The 17,468-nt window shown below is 47.3% G+C and overlaps 1 protein-coding gene across 1 annotated transcript in view; it reads right to left on the reverse strand.

Moving 5' to 3' along the window:
- Positions 1-17,468, reverse strand: part of LOC135053840 (C-C motif chemokine 21a-like) — a 131,666-nt gene that overhangs the window by 14,824 nt on the left and 99,374 nt on the right. The window lies entirely within an intron of this gene.

Below are 17,468 nucleotides of genomic sequence, written 5' to 3' on the forward strand. Positions count from 1 at the left end.
CCGTTTATCATTTGTAACAAGTGATAACTAGAATATCACTAGTTTATAAATAAATAAACTTCATAAATCTGCCCCATTGTTTTGTATCACGTGTAATCTTTATGTAGTCTTTCTTAATGCAAATATAATTGTCTTTGAAGTCTCCTAAGCAGATATAATAAAGTGGTAATGCTTTGTAAGGTGTTTATCAGCAAGTTATACATTATAAATAGTTATTAAATGGTCATTAGAAGATAAATGGTCATTAGGAGATATGCTTTACTATTATATACAGACCCTCCTTCTTTATCAGCAGGCATAGGGCAGTGATAAGACCACTTAGGGCAGTAGTAGGGCAGGCAGGCCTGGTTCTAGCCCTTGTGGCGCCCTTGGCGAAAACAGGGGCGTGGCTTCATAAAGGGGCGTGGTCAGATATGCCCCCTGTAGAGTTGTGCCCCCGTTTGTGCCCCCAGTAGTATTGCCCCCAGTAGAATTGTGCCCCGTTTGTGCCCCCAGTAGAGTTGTGTCGCTTACAAAAAAATAAATAAAAAATAAATTAATTAATTAATACCATCCCAGCTCTTGATTCCAGATCACTGCTGACCTCCGTCTCCGGCCGCTGGCGCCGCTCCTCGGATCTATGGGAGAGACGTCATGACGTCTCTCCCATAGCACAGCATAGACACTAGAGGTCAATTATGACCCCTAGCGTCTATGTGCCGGTCCCACAATGCCATGCGATGCGCGATGACGTCATCGCGCACCGCACAGCAGTGACAGCACAGCACCGCACAGCACTGGGGCACCACCAGTAGCGGATCTTGCCACGGCGGCGGCGCCCTCCGGATTGCGGCGCCCCGGGCAAAAATCCTGTGTGCCCGTACCAAGATCTGCTACTGAGGGCAGGCTAGGTCAGGTTTGGAGCAGGCATAGAGCAGTTATTAGTAGAGATGAGCGGGTTCGGTTTCTCTGAAACCGAACCCGCACGAACTTCATGTTTTTTTCACGGGTCCGAGCAGACTCGGATCCTCCCGCCTTGCTCGGTTAACCCGAGCGCGCCCGAACGTCATCATGACGCTGTCGGATTCTCGCGAGACTCGGATTCTATATAAGGAGCCGCGCGTCGCCGCCATTTTCACACGTGCATTGAGATTGATAGGGAGAGGACGTGGCTGGCGTCCTCTCCATTAGAAATTAGATTAGAAGAGAGAGAGAGATTGTGCAGAGTCAGACAGAGTTTACCACAGTGACCAGTGCAGTTGTTGTTAGTTAACTTTTATTTATTTTAATATAATATATCCGTTCTCTGCTATATCCGTTCTCTGCCTGAAAAAAAACGATACACAGCAGCAGCCAGTCACACAGTGTGACTCAGTCTGTGTGCACTCAGCTCAGCCCAGTGTGCTGCACATCAATGTATAAAAGGCAAAGCTTATAATAATTGTGGGGGAGACTGGGGAGCACTGCAGGTTGTTATAGCAGGAGCCCCCAGGAGTACATAATATTATATTAATTTAAAATTAAACAGTGCACACTTTTGCTGCAGGAGTGCCACTGCCAGTGTGACTAGTGGTGACCAGTGCCTGACCACCAGTATAGTAGTATATTGTTGTATGTATTGTATACTATCTCTTTATCAACCAGTCTATATTAGCAGCAGACACAGTACAGTGCGGTAGTTCACGGCTGTGGCTACCTCTGTGTCGGCAGTCGGAACTCGGCAGGCAGTCCGTCCATCCATAATTGTATTACAATATATACCACCTAACCGTGGTATTTTTTTTTCTTTCTTTATACCGTCGTCATAGTGTCATACTAGTTGTTACGAGTATACTACTATCTCTTTATCAACCAGTGTACAGTGCGGTAGTTCACGGCTGTGGCTACCTCTGTGTCGGCAGTCGGCAGGCAGTCCGTCCATCCATAATTGTATTATTATTATAATATATACCACCTAACCGTGGTTTTTTTTTCATTCTTTATACCGTCATAGTGTCATACTAGTTGTTACGAGTATACTACTATCTCTTTATCAACCAGTGTACAGTGCGGTAGTTCACGGCTGTGGCTACCTCTGTGTCGGCAGTCGGCAGGCAGTCCGTCCATCCATAATTGTATTATTATTATAATATATACCACCTAACCGTGGTTTTTTTTTCATTCTTTATACCGTCGTCATAGTGTCATACTAGTTGTTACGAGTATACTACTATCTCTTTATCAACCAGTGTACAGTGCGGTAGTTCACGGCTGTGGCTACCTCTGTGTCGGCAGTCGGCAGGCAGTCCGTCCATCCATAATTGTATTATTATTATAATATATACCACCTAACCGTGGTTTTTTTTTCATTCTTTATACCGTCGTCATAGTGTCATACTAGTTGTTACGAGTATACTACTATCTCTTTATCAACCAGTGTACAGTGCGGTAGTTCACGGCTGTGGCTACCTCTGTGTCGGCAGTCGGCAGGCAGTCCGTCCATCCATAATTGTATTATTATTATAATATATACCACCTAACCGTGGTTTTTTTTTCATTCTTTATACCGTCGTCATAGTGTCATACTAGTTGTTACGAGTATACTACTATCTCTTTATCAACCAGTGTACAGTGCGGTAGTTCACGGCTGTGGCTACCTCTGTGTCGGCAGTCGGCAGGCAGTCCGTCCATCCATAATTGTATTATTATTATAATATATACCACCTAACCGTGGTTTTTTTTTCATTCTTTATACCGTCGTCATAGTGTCATACTAGTTGTTACGAGTATACTACTATCTCTTTATCAACCAGTGTACAGTGCGGTAGTTCACGGCTGTGGCTACCTCTGTGTCGGCAGTCGGCAGGCAGTCCGTCCATCCATAATTGTATTATTATTATAATATATACCACCTAACCGTGGTTTTTTTTTCATTCTTTATACCGTCGTCATAGTGTCATACTAGTTGTTACGAGTATACTACTATCTCTTTATCAACCAGTGTACAGTGCGGTAGTTCACGGCTGTGGCTACCTCTGTGTCGGCAGTCGGCAGGCAGTCCGTCCATCCATAATTGTATTATTATTATAATATATACCACCTAACCGTGGTTTTTTTTTCATTCTTTATACCGTCGTCATAGTGTCATACTAGTTGTTACGAGTATACTACTATCTCTTTATCAACCAGTGTACAGTGCGGTAGTTCACGGCTGTGGCTACCTCTGTGTCGGCAGTCGGCAGGCAGTCCGTCCATCCATAATTGTATTATTATTATAATATATACCACCTAACCGTGGTTTTTTTTTTCATTCTTTATACCGTCGTCATAGTGTCATACTAGTTGTTACGAGTATACTACTATCTCTTTATCAACCAGTGTACAGTGCGGTAGTTCACGGCTGTGGCTACCTCTGTGTCGGCAGTCGGCAGGCAGTCCGTCCATCCATAATTGTATTATTATTATAATATATACCACCTAACCGTGGTTTTTTTTTCATTCTTTATACCGTCGTCATAGTGTCATACTAGTTGTTACGAGTATACTACTATCTCTTTATCAACCAGTGTACAGTGCGGTAGTTCACGGCTGTGGCTACCTCTGTGTCGGCAGTCGGCAGGCAGTCCGTCCATCCATAATTGTATTATTATTATAATATATACCACCTAACCGTGGTTTTTTTATACCACCTAACCGTGGCAGTCCATCCATAATTGTATACTAGTATCCAATCCATCCATCTCCATTGTTTACCTGAGGTGCCTTTTAGTTCTGCCTATAAAATATGGAGAACAAAAAAGTTGAGGTTCCAAAATTAGGGAAAGATCAAGATCCACTTCCACCTCGTGCTGAAGCTGCTGCCACTAGTCATGGCCGAGACGATGAAATGCCAGCAACGTCGTCTGCCAAGGCCGATGCCCAATGTCATAGTACAGAGCATGTCAAATCCAAAACACCAAATATCAGAAAAAAAAGGACTCCAAAACCTAAAATAAAATTGTCGGAGGAGAAGCGTAAACTTGCCAATATGCCATTTACCACACGGAGTGGCAAGGAACGGCTGAGGCCCTGGCCTATGTTCATGGCTAGTGGTTCAGCTTCACATGAGGATGGAAGCACTCAGCCTCTCGCTAGAAAACTGAAAAGACTCAAGCTGGCAAAAGCACCGCAAAGAACTGTGCGTTCTTTGAAATCCCAAATCCACAAGGAGAGTCCAATTGTGTCGTTTGCGATGCCTGACCTTCCCAACACTGGACGTGAAGAGCATGCGCCTTCCACTATTTGCATGCCCCCTGCAAGTGCTGGAAGGAGCACCCGCAGTCCAGTTCCTGATAGTCAGATTGAAGATGTCAGTGTTGAAGTACACCAGGATGAGGAGGATATGGGTGTTGCTGGCGCTGGGGAGGAAATTGACCAGGAGGATTCTGATGGTGAGGTGGTTTGTTTAAGTCAGGCACCCGGGGAGACACCTGTTGTCCGTGGGAGGAATATGGCCGTTGACATGCCAGGTGAAAATACCAAAAAAATCAGCTCTTCGGTGTGGAGGTATTTCACCAGAAATGCGGACAACAGGTGTCAAGCCGTGTGTTCCCTTTGTCAAGCTGTAATAAGTAGGGGTAAGGACGTTAACCACCTCGGAACATCCTCCCTTATACGTCACCTGCAGCGCATTCATAATAAGTCAGTGACAAGTTCAAAAACTTTGGGTGACAGCGGAAGCAGTCCACTGACCAGTAAATCCCTTCCTCTTGTAACCAAGCTCACGCAAACCACCCCACCAACTCCCTCAGTGTCAATTTCCTCCTTCCCCAGGAATGCCAATAGTCCTGCAGGCCATGTCACTGGCAAGTCTGACGAGTCCTCTCCTGCCTGGGATTCCTCCGATGCATCCTTGCGTGTAACGCCTACTGCTGCTGGCGCTGCTGTTGTTGCCGCTGGGAGTCGATGGTCATCCCAGAGGGGAAGTTGTAAGCCCACTTGTACTACTTCCAGTAAGCAATTGACTGTTCAACAGTCCTTTGCGAGGAAGATGAAATATCACAGCAGTCATCCTACTGCAAAGCGGATAACTGAGTCCTTGACAACTATGTTGGTGTTAGACGTGCGTCCGGTATCCGCCGTTAGTTCACAGGGAACTAGACAATTTATTGAGGCAGTGTGCCCCCGTTACCAAATACCATCTAGGTTCCACTTCTCTAGGCAGGCGATACCGAGAATGTACACGGACGTCAGAAAAAGACTCACCAGTGTCCTAAAAAATGCAGTTGTACCCAATGTCCACTTAACCACGGACATGTGGACAAGTGGAGCAGGGCAGGGTCAGGACTATATGACTGTGACAGCCCACTGGGTAGATGTATGGACTCCCGCCGCAAGAACAGCAGCGGCGGCACCAGTAGCAGCATCTCGCAAACGCCAACTCTTTCCTAGGCAGGCTACGCTTTGTATCACCGCTTTCCAGAATACGCACACAGCTGAAAACCTCTTACGGCAACTGAGGAAGATCATCGCGGAATGGCTTACCCCAATTGGACTCTCCTGTGGATTTGTGGCATCGGACAACGCCAGCAATATTGTGTGTGCATTAAATATGGGCAAATTCCAGCACGTCCCATGTTTTGCACATACCTTGAATTTGGTGGTGCAGAATTTTTTAAAAAACGACAGGGGCGTGCAAGAGATGCTGTCGGTGGCCAGAAAAATTGCGGGACACTTTCGGCGTACAGGCACCACGTACAGAAGACTGGAGCACCACCAAAAACTACTGAACCTGCCCTGCCATCATCTGAAGCAAGAAGTGGTAACGAGGTGGAATTCAACCCTCTATATGCTTCAGAGGTTGGAGGAGCAGCAAAAGGCCATTCAAGCCTATACAATTGAGCACGATATAGGAGATGGAATGCACCTGTCTCAAGTGCAGTGGAGAATGATTTCAACGTTGTGCAAGGTTCTGATGCCCTTTGAACTTGCCACACGTGAAGTCAGTTCAGACACTGCCAGCCTGAGTCAGGTCATTCCCCTCATCAGGCTTTTGCAGAAGAAGCTGGAGGCATTGAAGAAGGAGCTAACACGGAGCGATTCCGCTAGGCATGTGGGACTTGTGGATGCAGCCCTTAATTCGCTTAACAAGGATTCACGGGTGGTCAATCTGTTGAAATCAGAGCACTACATTTTGGCCACCGTGCTCGATCCTAGATTTAAAGCCTACCTTGGATCTCTCTTTCCGGCAGACACAGGTCTGCTGGGGTTGAAAGACCTGCTGGTGACAAAATTGTCAAGTCAAGCGGAACGCGACCTGTCAACATCTCCTCCTTCACATTCTCCCGCAACTGGGGGTGCGAGGAAAAGGCTCAGAATTCCGAGCCCACCCGCTGGCGGTGATGCAGGGCAGTCTGGAGCGACTGCTGATGCTGACATCTGGTCCGGACTGAAGGACCTGACAACGATTACGGACATGTCGTCTACTGTCACTGCATATGATTCTCTCAACATTGATAGAATGGTGGAGGATTATATGAGTGACCGCATCCAAGTAGGCACGTCACACAGTCCGTACTTATACTGGCAGGAAAAAGAGGCAATTTGGAGGCCCTTGCACAAACTGGCTTTATTCTACCTAAGTTGCCCTCCCACAAGTGTGTACTCCGAAAGAGTGTTTAGTGCCGCCGCTCACCTTGTCAGCAATCGGCGTACGAGGTTACATCCAGAAAATGTGGAGAAGATGATGTTCATTAAAATGAATTATAATCAATTCCTCCGCGGAGACATTGACCAGCAGCAATTGCCTCCACAAAGTACACAGGGAGCTGAGATGGTGGATTCCAGTGGGGACGAATTGATAATCTGTGAGGAGGGGGATGTACACGGTGATATATCGGAGGGTGAAGATGAAGTGGACATCTTGCCTCTGTAGAGCCAGTTTGTGCAAGGAGAGATTAATTGCTTCTTTTTTGGGGGGGGTCCAAACCAACCCGTCATATCAGTCACAGTCGTGTGGCAGACCCTGTCACTGAAATGATGGGTTGGTTAAAGTGTGCATGTCCTGTTTTGTTTATACAACATAAGGGTGGGTGGGAGGGCCCAAGGATAATTCCATCTTGCACCTCTTTTTTCTTTTCTTTTTCTTTGCATCATGTGCTGATTGGGGAGGGTTTTTTGGAAGGGACATCCTGCGTGACACTGCAGTGCCACTCCTAGATGTGCCCGGTGTTTGTGTCGGCCACTAGGGTCGCTAATCTTACTCACACAGTCAGCTACCTCATTGCGCCTCTTTTTTTCTTTGCGTCATGTGCTGTTTGGGGAAGGTTTTTTGGAAGGGCCATCCTGCGTGACACTGCAGTGCCACTCCTAGATGGGCCCGGTGTTTGTGTCGGCCACTAGGGTCGCTAATCTTACTCACACAGCTACCTCATTGCGCCTCTTTTTTTCTTTGCGTCATGTGCTGTTTGGGGAGGGTTTTTTGGAAGGGACATCCTGCGTGACACTGCAGTGCCACTCCTAGATGGGCCCGGTGTTTGTGTCGGCCACTAGGGTCGCTTATCTTTCTCACACAGTCAGCTACCTCATTGCGCCTCTTTTTTTCTTTGCGTCATGTGCTGTTTGGGGAGGGTTTTTTGGAAGGGACATCCTGCGTGACACTGCAGTGCCACTCCTAGATGGGCCCGGTGTTTGTGTCGGCCACTAGGGTCGCTTATCTTTCTCACACAGTCAGCTACCTCATTGCGCCTCTTTTTTTCTTTGCGTCATGTGCTGTTTGGGGAGGGTTTTTTGGAAGGGACATCCTGCGTGACACTGCAGTGCCACTCCTAGATGGGCCCGGTGTTTGTGTCGGCCACTAGGGTCGCTAATCTTACTCACACAGCTACCTCATTGCGCCTCTTTTTTTCTTTGCGTCATGTGCTGTTTGGGGAGGGTTTTTTGGAAGGGACATCCTGCGTGACACTGCAGTGCCACTCCTAGATGGGCCCGGTGTTTGTGTCGGCCACTAGGGTCGCTTATCTTACTCACACAGCGACCTCGGTGCAAATTTTAGGACTAAAAATAATATTGTGAGGTGTGAGGTATTCAGAATAGACTGAAAATGAGTGTAAATTATGTTTTTTGAGGTTAATAATACTTTGGGATCAAAATTACCCCCAAATTCTATGATTTAAGCTGTTTTTTAGGGTTTTTTGAAAAAAACACCCGAATCCAAAACACACCCGAATCCGACAAAAAAAATTCGGTGAGGTTTTGCCAAAACGCGGTCGAACCCAAAACACGGCCGCGGAACCGAACCCAAAACCAAAACACAAAACCCGAAAAATTTCCGGCGCTCATCTCTAGTTATTAGACATGCATAGTCCAGGCCAGTGGCGTAACTACTGCCCCCGCAGCCCTTGCAGTGGCTTGGGGGCGAGGGGTTGCGGGGGCGCCGCCACTGATTTAGCGCAGATTGACATGCGGACGAGCGTCCGCATGTCACTCTGTTTTCACTAACCCTCCCTGCTGTAAGGAGGGACACGGAGGGCACAGCGCACGCCTCTCCTGTGCCCCTCCTGCGTCTTCGGCGGGTCTAATAAAGGAAGTGCCGTTCGTGAGCTCCGATTGGCTCACGAACGGCACTTCCTTTAACAGACCTGCCGGAGATGCAGGAGGGACACAGGAGAGGCGCGCGCTGTGCCCCCCGTGTCCCTCCAACACAAAACAGAGGGGGAACGGGAGAGGGGGCACGCACTGGGGGAGCATATGTGTACTGAGGGGGCATATATAGCACTGGGGGGTGTATGTGTTCCTGGCACATGGGGGGGCTATATTTGGCACTGGGGGCATGTGAGTACCTGGCACTGTGGGGGAATATCTGGCACTGGGGGCATATGTGGCACTGGGGGGGTATATGTGTACCTGGCACATGGGGGGGGGCTATATTTGGCACTGGGGGCATGTGAGTACCTGGCACTGTGGGGGAATATCTGGCACTGGGGACATATGTGGCACTGGGAGCACAGCCCTAGCAACAAGCACTATCCCCTAGCAACGAGCATGACACCCAGTGCATGAAACCCCTGGCAACGAGCATGACACCCAGTGCATGAAACACCTGGCAACGAGCATGAAACCCAGTGCATGAAACCCCTGGCAACGAGCATGACACCCTGAGCATGAAAACCCCTGGCACCGTGAATGGAACCAAGAGCATGAAACCCCTGGCAACGAGCAGGTAATTTAAAAGTAATTAGAAGCCTTACTGTAGGACTTAATGTGTAATTTTTTGGCTTGGGGGAGAAAGATTTCTAGTTACGCCACTGGTCCAGGCCCACCCCAAGATATCTCTATAATGCTAAAAGCTGCAGTCATCTCATTGTAATACAAAGGGGCAGAATCATACTTGCCTACTTTTGAAAAATCATTTCAGGGAGAATGTGAAAGTGACTCCTATCAGTGAGGACGTGTACGGCTACATCTGAGAGGCGTGTCATAAGCATGACTTACATCCAAATGTAAATGAGCCACAAAGTTAGTAAGATCTACTTATTGAAGAAAAGACAATGATATTTTTTAGGATGTGTTTGTGTATTGTGTTTTACAAGAAGTTCCATATACTGTAAGTGGCCACGAGAAACCTAATTTAAAATGCATGTAGCCATAGGGATCATGGGCCCTCATTCCGAGTTGATCGCTCGCTGCCGTTTTTTGCAGTACAGCGATCAGGTTACTACTGCGCATGCATATGCACCGCAATGCGCACGCGCATTGTACGGGTACAAACAGCATTGTTGTTGTGCAATGCTTCTAGCGACGAATCCATTCGCACAACCGATCGCAAGGAGATTGACAGGAAGAGGGCGTTTGTGAGTGGCAACTGACCATTTTCTGGGAGTGGTTGGAAAAAGGCAGGCGTGTCCAGACGTTTGCAGGGCGGGTGCCTGACGTCAATTCCAGGACCGGACAGGCTGAAGCGATCGCAAGGGCTGAGTAAGTTCAGACCTACTCAGAAACTGCAAAAAACGTTTTCGTCCCGCTCGGCTGCACATGCGATCGCACTTTTGCAAAGCGAAAATACACTCCCCCGTGAGCGGCGACTATACGTTTGCACAGCTGCAAAAAGTAGCTAGAGAGTGATCAACTCGGAATGAGGGCCATTGTGCCTTATAACAATGCAGGGAAATGGTGCTGATGAACTCCTTTGAATGTATGTATCTCTGATTTCTTTTTTTACCCCAAGAATGTAAAGTAAAATCAGGGAGATTGCTGGTCTGTTCAGGGAGTGAGGGAGATTGCTACTATTTCAGGGAGTCTCCTGCAGAATGAGGGAGCGTAGGCAACTCTGGGCAGAATACTGTACAGCCCTACAGATGCGGGGCAGAGTATATACTCTCATAGTTGTGTAATAGAGCCCAAACTGATATCTGTGTAACTTAAGCAGTAAAGTGATGGGGTATCTATAATAGTGATGAGCGGGTTTGGTTTCTCGGAAACCGAACCCCCCCGAACTTCACCCTTTTTACACGGGTCCGAGCCATACTCGGATTCTCCCGTATAGCTTGGTTAACCCGAGCGCGCCCGAACGTCATCATCCCGCTGTCGGATTCTCGCGAGATTCGGATTCTATATAAGCAGCCGCGCGTTGCCGCCATTTTCACACGTGCATTGAGATTAATAGGGAGAGGACGTGGCTGGCGTCCTCTCCGTTTATAATTGTAGAAGAGACAGTTGATTGCTTGTTTTATTACTAATTGTGGGGAGGATTGGGGAGCAGCTGTTAGGACTCGGAGTAGAGTGCAGAGTTTTGCTGATAGTGACCACCAGTTTTTTTTTATCCGTTCTCTGCCTTAAAAAAACGCTCCATACCATATCTGTGCTCAGTGTGCTGCATGATATATCTGTGCTGAGTGCTCACACTGCTTAATTGTGGGGACTGGGGAGCAGCTATAGCAGGAGTACAGTGCACAGTTTTGCTGACAGTGACCACCAGTATACGTTTGTCTGCCTGAAAAACACTCCTGTGGTGGCTTTTTTTTATACTAGTTTAGCAGTCTGCTGACAGTGTCCACCAGGTCCATTATACTGTATATAGCAGTACGGTAGGCCACTGCTGTACCTACCTCTGTGTCGTCAGTCACTCGTCATCCATTAATAATAATAAGTATACTATCCATCCATCTACATTGTATTCCTGTGGTGGCTTTTTTTCTTTATACTAGTTTAGCAGTTTGCTGACAGTGTCCACCAGGTCCATTTATTATACTGTATATAGCAGTACGGTAGGCCACTGCTGTACCTACCTCTGTGTCGTCACTCGTCGTCCATAAGTATACTATCCATCCATCTACATTGTATACCTGTGGTGGCTTTTTTTCTTTATACTAGTAGTACTAGTTTAGCAGTCTGCTGACAGTGTTCACCAGGTCCATTATACTATATATAGCAGTACGGTAGGCCACTGCTGTACCTACCTCTGTGTCGTCAGTCACTCATCATCCATTAATAATAATAAGTATACTATCCATCCATCTACATTGTATACCTGTGGTGGCTTTTTTTCTTTATACTAGTTTAGCAGTTTGCTGACAGTGTCCACCAGGTCCATTTATTATACTGTATATAGCAGTACGGTAGGCCACTGCTGTGCCTACCTCTGTGTCGTCACTCGTCGTCCATAAGTATACTATCCATCCATCTACATTGTATACCTGTGGTGGCTTTTTTTCTTTATACTAGTAGTACTAGTTTAGCAGTCTGCTGACAGTGTCCACCAGGTCCATTATACTGTATATAGCAGTATGGTAGGCCACTGCTGTACCTACCTCTGTGTCGTCACTCGTCGTCAATAAGTATACTATCCATCCATCTACATTGTATACCTGTGGTGGCTTTTTTTCTTTATACTAGTTTAGCAGTTTGCTGACAGTGTCCACCAGGTCCATTTATTATACTGTATATAGCAGTACGGTAGGCCACTGCTGTACCTACCTCTGTGTCGTCACTCGTCGTCCATAAGTATACTATCCATCCATCTACATTGTATACCTGTGGTGCCTTTTTTTCTTTATACTAGTAGTACTAGTTTAGCAGTCTGCTGACAGTGTCCACCAGGTCCATTATACTGTATATAGCAGTACGGTAGGCCACTGCTGTACCTACCTCTGTGTCGTCACTCGTCGTCCATAAGTATACTATCCATCCATCTACATTGTATACCTGTGGTGCCTTTTAGTTGTGCGCATTAAAATATGGAGAACAAAAATGTGGAGGTTAAAAAAATAGGGAAAGATCAAGATCCACTTCCACCTCGTGCTGAAGCTGCTGCCACTAGTCATGGCCGAGATGATGAAATGCCATCAACGTCGTCTGCCAAGGCCGATGCCCAATGTCATAGTACAGAGCATGTAAAATCCAAAACACAAAAGATCAGTAAAATGACCCAAAAATCAAAATTAAAAGCGTCTGAGGAGAAGCGTAAACTTGCCAATATGCCATTTACGACACGGAGTGGCAAGGAACGGCTGAGGCCCTGGCCTATGTTCATGGTTAGTGGTCCAGCTTCACATGAGGATGGAAGCACTCATCCTCTCGCTAGAAAAAAGAAAAGACTTAAGCTGGCAAAAGCACAGCAAAGAACTGTGCGTTCTTCGAAATCACAAATCCCCAAGGAGAGTCCAATTGTGTCCGTTGCGATGCCTGACCTTCCCAACACTGGACGGGAAGAGCTTGCGCCTTCCACCATTTGCACGCCCCCTGCAAGTGCTGGAAGGAGCACCCACAGTCCAGTTCCTGATAGTCAAATTGAAGATGTCAGTGTTGAAGTACACCAGGATGAGGATATGGGTGTTGCTGGCGCTGGGGAGGAAATTGACAAGGAGGATTCTGATGGTGAGGTGGTTTGTTTAAGTTAGGCACCCGGGGAGACGCCTGTTGTCCGTGGGAGGAATATGGCCATTGACATGCCTGGTCAAAATACAAAAAAAATCAGCTCTTCGGTGTGGAATTATTTCAACACAAATGCGGACAACAGGTGTCAAGCCGTGTGTTGCCTTTGTCAAGCTGTAATAAGTAGGGGTAAGGACGTTAACCACCTCGGAACATCCTCCCTTATACGTCACCTGCAGCGCATTCATCATAAGTCAGTGACAAGTTCAAAAACTTTGGGCGACAGCGGAAGCAGTCCACTGACCAGTAAATCCCTTCCTCTTGTAACCAAGCTCCTGCAAACCACACCACCAACTCCCTCAGTGTCAATTTCCTCCTTACCCAGGAAAGCCAATAGTCCTGCAGGCCTTGTCACTGGCAAGTCTGACGAGTCCTCTCCTGCCTGGGATTCCTCCGATGCATCCTTGAGTGTAACGCCTACTGCTGCTGGCGCTGCTGTTGTTGTTGCTGGAAGTCGATCGTCATCCCAGAGGGGAAGTCGGAAGACCACTTGTACTACTTCCAGTAAGCAATTGACTGTACAACAGTCCTTTGCGAGGAAGATGAAATATCACAGCAGTCATCCTGCTGCAAAGCGGATAACTGAGGCCTTGGCAGCCTGGGCGGTGAGAAATGTGGTTCCGGTATCCATCGTTAATTCAGAGCCAACTATAGACTTGATTGAGGTACTGTGTCCCCGGTACCAAATACCATCTAGGTTCCATTTCTCTAGGCAGGCGATACCGAAAATGTACACAGAGCTCAGAGAAAGACTCACCAGTGTCCTAAAAAATGCAGTTGTACCCAATGTCCACTTAACCACGGACATGTGGACAAGTGGAGCAGGGCAGACTCAGGACTATATGACTGTGACAGCCCACTGGGTAGATGTATTGCCTCCCGCTGCAAGAACAGCAGCGGCGGCACCAGTAGCAGCATCTCGCAAATGCCAACTCGTTCCTAGGCAGGCTACGCTTTGTATCACCGCTTTCCAGAATACGCACACAGCTGAAAACCTCTTACGGCAACTGAGGAAGATCATCGCAGAATGGCTTACCCCAATTGGACTCTCCTGGGGATTTGTGACATCGGACAACGCCAGCAATATTGTGCGTGCATTACATCCGGGCAAATTCCAGCACGTCCCATGTTTTGCACATACCTTGAATTTGGTTGTGCAGATTTATTTAAAAAACGACAGGGGCGTGCAAGAGATGCTGTCGGTGGCCCGAAGAATTGTGGGCCACTTTCAACGTTCAGGCACCGCGTACAGAAGACTGGAGCACCACCAAAAATACCTGAACCTGCCCTGCCATCATCTGAAGCAAGAGGTGGTAACGAGGTGAATTCAACCCTCTATATGCTTCAGAGGATGGAGGAGCAGCAAAAGGCCATTCAAACCTATACATCTGGCCACGATATAGGCAAAGGAGGTGGAATGCACCTGTCTCAAGCGCAGTGGAGAATGATTTCAACGTTGTGCAAGGTTCTGCAACCCTTTGAACTTGCCACACGTGAAGTCAGTTCAGACACTGCCAGCCTGAGTCAGGTCATTCCCCTCATCAGGCTTTTAAGCTGGAGACATTGAAGGAGGAGCTAAAACAGAGCGATTCCGCTAGGCATGTGGGACTTGTGGATGGAGCCCTTCATTCGCTTAACCAGGATTCACGGGTGGTCAATCTGTTGAAATCAGAGCACTACATTTTGGCCACCGTGCTCGATCCTAGATTTAAAACCTACGTTGTATCTCTCTTTCCGGCAGACACAAGTCTGCAGGGGTTCAAAGACCTGCTGGTGAGAAAATTGTCAAGTCAAGCGGAACGTGACCCGTCAACAGCTCCTCCTTCACATTCTCCCGAAACTGGGGGTGCGAGGAAAAGGCTACGAATTCCGAGCCCACCCGCTGGCGGTGATGCAGGGCAGTCTGGAGCGAGTGCTGACATCTGGTCCGGACTGAAGGACCTGCCAACGATTACTGACATGTCGTCTACTGTCACTGCATATGATTCTCTCACCATTGAAAGAATGGTGGAGGATTATATGAGTGACCGCATCCAAGTAGGCACGTCAGACAGTCCGTACGTATACTGGCAGGAAAAAGAGGCAATTTGGTGGCCCTTGCAGAAACTGGCTTTATTCTACCTAAGTTGCCCTCCCTCCAGTGTGTACCCCGAAAGAGTGTTTAGTGCAGCCGCTCACCTTGTCAGCAATCGGCGTACGAGGTTACTTCCAGAAAATGTGGAGAAGATGATGTTCATTAAAATGAATTATAATCAATTCCTCCGTGGAGACATTCACCAGCAGCAATTGCCTCCAGAAAGTACACGGGGACCTGAGATGGTGGATTGCAGTGGGGACGAATTATTAATCTGTGAGGAGGGGGATGTACACAGTGAAAGGGGTGATGAATCGGAGGATGAGGAGGAGGTGGACATCTTGCCTCTGTAGAGCCAGTTTGTGCAAGGAGAGATTGATTGCTTCTTTTTTGGTGGGGGCCCAAACCAACCAGTCATTTCAGTCACAGTCGTGTGGCAGACCCTGTCACTGAAATGATGGGTTCGTTAAAGTGTGCATGTCCTGTTTATACAACATAAGGGTGGGTGGGAGGGCCCAAGGACAATTCCATCTTGCACCTCTTTTTTCTTTCATTTTTCTTTGCATCATGTGCTGTTTGGGTAGTATTTTTTTGAAGGGCCATCCTGCGTGACACTGCAGTGCCACTCCTAGATGGGCCAGATGTTTGTGTCGGCCACTTGGGTCGCTTATCTTAGTCACACAGCTACCTCATTGCGCCTCTTTTTTTCTTTGCATCATGTGCTGTTTGGGGAGTATTTTTTTGAAGGGCCATCCTGCGTGACACTGTAGTGCCACTCCTAGATGGGCCAGGTGTTTGTGTCGGCCACTTGTGTCGCTTAGCTTAGTTACACAGCGACCTTGGTGCGCCTCTTTTTTTCTTTGCATCATGTGCTGTTTGGGGAGTATTTTTTTGAAGTGCCATCCTGCGTGACACTGCAGTGCCACTCCTAGATGGGCCAGGTGTTTGTGTCGGCCACTTGGGTCGCTTAGCTTAGCCATCCAGCGACCTCGGTGCAAATTTTAGGACTAAAAATAATATTGTGAGATGTGAGGTGTTCAGAATAGACTAAAAATGAGTGGAAATTATGGTTATTGAGGTTAATAATACTTTGGGATTAAAATGACCCCCAAATTCTATGATTTAAGCTGTTATTAAGGGTTTTTTGAAAAAAACACCCGAATCCAAAACACACCCGAATCCGACAAAAAATTTTCGGTGAGGTTTTGCCAAAACGCTTCCAAATCCAAAACACGGCCGTGGAACCGAACCCAAAACCAAAACACAAAACCCGAAAAATTTCCGGTGCACATCACTAATCTATAAGTGGTTTAGCGGTGCTCCTCACAGTGGCTGCATTTAGTTATTGTATCTGTATACAGTATTCCCCTCCATGTTACATGTGCAGCAGCACCACTCACACTCCTCACAGTGGCTGCATTTAGTTATTGTATCTGTATACAGTATTCCCCTCCATGTTGCCTGTGCAGCAGCACCCCTCACACTCCTCACAGTGGCTGCATTTAGTTATTGTATCTGTATACAATATTCCCCTCCATGTTACATGTGCAGCAGCACCCCTCACACTCCTCACAGTGGCTGCATTTAGTTATTGGATCTGTATACAGTATTCCCCTCCATGTTACATGTGCAGCAGCACCCCTAACACTCCTCACAGTGGCTGCATTTAGTTATTGTATCTGTATACAGTATTCCCCTCCATGTTACATGTGCAGCAGCACCCCTCACACTCCTCACAGTGGCTGCATTTAGTTATTGTATCTGTATACAATATTCCCCTCCATGTTACATGTGCAGCAGCACCCCCAACACTCCTCACAGTGGCTGCATTTAGTTATTGGATCTGTATACAGTATTCCCCTCCATGTTACATGTGCAGCAGCACCCCTCACACTCCTCACAGTGGCTGCATTTAGTTATTGTATCTGTATACAATATTCCCCTCCATGTTACATGTGCAGCAGCACCCCCCACACTCCTCACAGTGGCTGCATTTAGTTATTGGATCTGTATACAGTATTCCCCTCCATGTTACATGTGCAGCAGCACCACTCACACTCCTCACAGTGGCTGCATTTAGTTATTGTATCTGTATACCATATTCCCCTCCATGTTACATGTGCAGCAGCACCCCTCACACTCCTCACAGTGGCTGCATTTAGTTATTGTATCTGCATACAGTATTCCCCTCCATGTTACATGTGCAGCAGCACCACTCACACTCCTCACAGTGGCTGCATTTAGTTATTGTATCTGTATACAATATTCCCCTCCATGTTACCTGTGCAGCAGCACCACTCACACTCCTCACAGTGGCTGCATTTAGTTATTGTATCTGTATACAATATTCCCCTCCATGTTACATGTGCAGCAGCACCCCTCACACTCCTCACAGTGGCTGCATTTAGTTGTTGTATCTGTATACAATATTCCCCTCCATGTTACATGTGCAGCAGCACCACTCACACTCCTCACAGTGGCTGCATTTAGTTATTGTATCTGTATACAGTATTCCCCTCCATGTTAC

The sequence above is a fragment of the Pseudophryne corroboree genome, chromosome 1 (genome assembly GCF_028390025.1).
Source record: "Pseudophryne corroboree isolate aPseCor3 chromosome 1, aPseCor3.hap2, whole genome shotgun sequence".
NCBI classification, from domain to species: Eukaryota; Metazoa; Chordata; class Amphibia; order Anura; family Myobatrachidae; genus Pseudophryne; species Pseudophryne corroboree.